This window comes from Orycteropus afer, unplaced genomic scaffold, assembly GCF_000298275.1.
Source record: "Orycteropus afer afer isolate SDZICR_OR568_19922 unplaced genomic scaffold, OryAfe1.0 scaffold00923, whole genome shotgun sequence".
Taxonomy (NCBI): domain Eukaryota; kingdom Metazoa; phylum Chordata; class Mammalia; order Tubulidentata; family Orycteropodidae; genus Orycteropus; species Orycteropus afer.
Window position 1 is genome coordinate 378970 of NW_006922510.1, and position 5400 is coordinate 384369.

At 34.3% G+C, this 5400-nt stretch overlaps 1 pseudogene; it reads left to right on the forward strand.

The window, feature by feature from the left end:
• The first annotated feature begins 901 nt into the window (after positions 1-901).
• LOC103212333 lies at positions 902-3527 on the forward strand (annotated as a pseudogene).
• The last annotated feature ends 1873 nt before the right edge of the window (positions 3528-5400 follow it).

Below are 5400 nucleotides of genomic sequence, written 5' to 3' on the forward strand. Positions count from 1 at the left end.
AGGGTTGACATTGTAAAGTTACTTTTCTCTGATGATTTAGAATATCACCTCCTCCCCTGGTGGATACAGTTCCTAACACTCCCCAACCCATACTTATAATTCATTTTCTTTTCAATGATGGAGATAGTAAGGATATATTTGGGAGCAGATAACAGCACTGAGCCGATCACAAGAAAGTCTGCCCATTTTGCTGGAATGGAAATTGCAGCAAGATGTACGCATTGCCAAATGAGCCAGTGAATGTAAATACATAAATGTCTTTATAGAAATATCACTTTCCACACTGCAGTTGTAATGTTGTTATGTTTGAAAAAGCAAAAGAAACTGATTTACTAACACACATTTAAGTATAATAAAATTTGGCTGTTTGATTGTAATTCCCTTTGTAGATTCTAGGTCGTATTTTCCTCTACAAAAGTAAAGGAATTTCAAGTATAATTTATATGTATGTTTTCTAATAGATTTGATATATTTATGAGATTTTTTTTAGAATGTCTCTAGTGTAGATAAATATTATTGACTGAGAGGTTTTTAACACATAAAATAAAAAAAAAAATCATCTAACTAAATATAAGAAATGTTGAGGACAACTTTGCCTATACATTCAACTTCAAATTAAAAATAGAAAAGTATCTTTGCATGCATAGAAGTATATAAGCAAGAATAACGTATTGGCTGAAGCAGCAACATCTCATTAAAGACTTCTGTGTTCATTTTGAACATTTCTTTGAAAGAAAATTAACAGTCAGTTACATTTTAGAATAAATTGTTTTATTAATTTCCATTATACATTAAGGTAATATCTTAGGAAAAAAATAGATATAACTTGAGAAATGAACAAAGCTCAAAATTTGAAGGGTGTGATAAGGCTTCACAGTAAAGCACTGCAGATTCGGGAAAAATGGGAAGCAAGGTAAGTGGGCTACAGAGAAATAGCACTTCTACATCTCAATAGATGATAACATAAATAGTTGATAGCTGTTAAATGAGAGATTGACGGTGCTAAGAACTTTATGACTTTCAGGTAAACCATGAGACTCTGTCAGTGTTCCTGCCTTGTCTTGGTGAGTGGGAGCTGGGTGAGTAGTCACAGCCAACTCTGCTGCACCTCGGAAAGAAAACACAGTGAGGTAAACAATAGGGTAAAACTGCTCCTAAGATAAGTAAAGTGGTTCCTAAAGGGAAAGATTTTTCTACCATTGATATAAGAAAAGTTCAAGAGACTGATCATATATCAGAAATATTTGAGTCTTTTCCAATGTAATTAATGATTAAAGCCTGGGAAAATTTGGTGGAGAACTTATCACAAATTCAGAATCCAAATATTCATGTGTTCTGGATTCAATATCTTATTTATTTATAAGCAATGATGGAGATAAAATAATTCATTTGACTAGAAGATCAGTGACTAGAAGGGGAGCAAGAGAAAGCTGTTATCTCTTCATGTCAGCATTAAACGTTATGCACAAGTCCGCAAGAAAAAATGCATGCATATATTGAGAATTAAAATAGATTGTGTAGAGGGGAGCAAAAGTTGTTCATAAAAATAAAACTACTTGTCCTAAAAGAAAACCAACAAACAAAAATCTTATTTTGGAGCATAGACCTAAAGTTCTGCTTTAAAATCTACATAAACTCACTGCAATCAAGTTAATTCCAACTCAGGACAGAGTAGAACTGTCCCATAAGATTTCCAAGGCTATAAATCTTTTGTCTTTAGCAGACTGCCAATTTTTGTCCCATGGAGTGGCTGGTGGTATTGAACTGCCGACCTTTTGGTTAGCAGCTGAATGAATACCTTAACCACTTCATTACCAGAGAATCTATATAAACTTATATAAACAAAAATAACAAACCCACTGCCATCCGGTCAATTCCAACTCATAGAAATTCCCATTGGGTCCCCAAAGTGGAAAGTAGATTGCCCCATCTTTCTTCCTCAGAGAAGGTAGTGGGTTTGAACTGCCAACCTTTTAGTTAGCAGCCAAAGGCCTTAGGCAACATGCCATCACAGATCCTTAGAGAGTCTATATGTTGTTGTTGTTGTTATGTGCCGTCGAGTCATACCTGACTCATAGCGACCCTTCCTTGGGTTTCCGAGGCAGTATCACTACAGAAGTAGGATTACCCAACCTTCCTTCGGAGGAGTGGCTGGTGGGTTTGAACCGCCAGTCGCCTGGTTAGCAGGCAAGTGTCTTAGCCACTATGCTACCAGAGCTCCCAGAGAGTCTATATAGTCAACCCAAATTATCTATTACGTATTAGAACCGTTTAGAGAGAGAAAGAGAGAGAAAAAAGATCCAAATATCGACAAAGTTCATGAAAGCAATGGTGAAATTTTGTGATGTAGTTTGTGAATAGAGAAAAATTTTTGACAGTCAAAGACATTACTGCTACCCATAAAATATTTACCTCATCAGTAGTCTATATTAGTCACACAGGAAAATCTGAAGTAGAAGATGGAAGTGAAACATTAAAAAATAATATTAATGAAGAAGAAATGCCTGAATATGGGGAGCTTGTGAACATCTAAAATTATCTATAAGAAAATGTCTTTGATTATCATTTACAGATTGGCAGAAGTCAGAAGTCGGTGATGAGAAACGGGACAGAACCACATTCATTCTGCTGGGACTGACTGATGACCCTCAGCGGCAGGTTCTGATTTTTCTTTCTCTTTCTCACCTACATGTTGAGTGTAACTGGGAACCTGACCATCATCACACCACTTTTGTGGATTCTCACCTGAAAACACCTATGTACTTTTTCTTATTTATTTATTTTTTTTCCTTTTTGGAGATCTCTTTCACCTCTGCTTATATTCCTAGATACCTGTATAACACAGCAAAAGGTGACAAGGTCATTACCTATAATGCTTGTGTGATCCAAGTGTTTTTTACTGCCCTCTGTGCAGTAACAGAGTTTTTCCTCCTGGCTGCCATTCCTATGACCATTATGTGGCCATCTGCAAACCCTTGCATTACATGACCATCTTGAGCAGCAGGGTCTGCAGAATTCTCATTATCTCTAGCTAGATGGCTGGCTTATGTGTAATAATCCCGCCCCTGAACCTGGGTTTAAATTTGGAATTTTGTGACTCTAACATGATTGACCATTTTGCCTGTGATGCATTCCTCCTTATGAAAATCTCATGCTCATGGATTGTGGAACAGACAGTTATCATCTGTGCTGTGCTGACCCTGAATATGACTCTCACTTGTGTAGTTCTGTCATACGGTAACATCATCAGGACAATATTTCGATTCCCTTCTGTGCAGCAAAGGAAAAAGGCTTTTCCAACCTGTTCTTCCCACATGATTGTGGTTTCCATCACCTATGGCATGTGCATTTTCATCTACATGAATCCCACAGCTAAGGAAGAAGTGACTGTTAACAAAATGGTTTCATTGCTTATTTCTTCTGCTTCACCTACTTTGAATCCTTTTATTTATACCCTGAGGAACAATCAAGTTAAGTAGGTCTTCAAAGACTCAATCAAAACACTTGCATTGCTCTCAACTAAGTAAAAGAAAACAATATTTTTTAAAACTTGATATACATGATTGTATAAAACTATGATCATATGCCAAAATTATCAATGCCAATTTAAAAAAACTTAGAATCTTGAAATACATACTTAAAAGAACAAAATCTGAATCGACTTGAAAATATAATTAATATTCACTTTTGAACTAATTAGAGTAGAAAATCTCTGACAAACTAACCTTATTGTTTTTATGACATTATACAATATGTGTACAAATGTAATAACATTTTGATCTATAATTTTCAGTTCTTTAAATTATTCTTACATATAAGGAAAACTATTGGTATAAAGAGGTTTTTGATAGAATGAATGATAACTATGAAAATGAGAAAATTGCAAATTTAATTCATGCACTGCTTAAATAAAGAATATAAACAAATCAACCACTTTATTAATAGTTAAAAATTACAAAGAATGAAATTTATTGTGTAATCAATTAAGATGTATGTAAATATATAAAAACATATTTTTCATATCCATTTAAAGGATGTAGTTGGATACATTTATATATTTAAAAATAATACCTATAATATAGGGGGTGTATTTGCAGAAATAAAAACTTGTAGAGATAAGATGTATAATATAAGCATAAACCTTATGTAATTGTATAAACTCTCAGTTTGCTTCTCTGATTGAAATTATCCAATGATAAGAAAGGATTAATATATTATGATAAACAGTTATAGTCATATAACAAAGAATATGAAATACTACGCATGCTTCAGTATATGTCAATTTTTTTAAATTAACTCTGTTATTTAAATATTATAGTTATTTTTCTTCCATGTGTCTGTTATTCTCTATTCTTCCTTCCTCCAAGGACACTGTCCCTCTGAATCCTGTTATTTTTTTATTTTGATTTTTCTCAAATTTTAATACTCAAAAATGCATTAATGACTCATGAATGTAGGTCACCAGGGACACATTAAAAAAAAAAAAAAAAAAAAAACTTCATGGCATATTCAGCCCTTTTTTTCTTTTTAATAAAAGGTTGTACTTGACATTGTAAAATCATTTCTCACTCACATGATTTCTAAGTGTATTTTCTCCTCCAACAGTGCATAGAGTCCTGATACTACAGAATTCTTAGAGTGATTTGTTTTCTATTCAATGATGGAGATATTAAGAATGTATTTGGGGGCTGATAATAAGACTAAGCCCGTTTTGAGGAAGTCTACCCAATTTGTTGGGGATGAAAATTACTGGGAGTTCTACTATCGCTGAACCTACCACTGAATGTGGGAGCTCTGGTAGCATAGTGCCTAAGTTTTTTTCTGTGTTTTCTTTGGTTTGTCTTTCAATCCTTTGAAGACACCTATATATAATTCTTTTGAATTCCTTATCAGAGAATTCCAATGCTGCTTCTTCCTCGGGGATATGTTCTGGGTCTGTATCCTGCTCCCTTGTTTCTACCACTTTATCCTGTTTCTTTGTGTGGACTGTGAGGGTCTGTTGTCTCTGAGGCATTGTGGCATTGTTGTATTTTGATCTCTGTTAACTGTTTGTGAAGAGCAGCTAAGGGTGGTTCAGGCTTTTCTTGGTGGTTTTTTATCATTTGCCCGTTGGTGGAGAAGAAGGAAGTGGCTCTCACTCAGTAAGTGAAGTTTCAGGAGGTGTGGGTGTAGTTGTGTCTTTTGTGCTCTCACCCACTCAGTTAGACAAAAATTACAATTGAATAATGATCAAAAAACTAAAAGCACATGGACAAAAAACATACCATGTAATCACACAGGAACAGTAACCAAAAAAAGAAAAAAGGGAAAAAGAAGAAAAAAATAAGAAAACATGCAATATCTAGGGATAGGGCACTAAGAGAAAAAAGGTACAGAAGGGGAAAAAATGAAGAAAAAAAT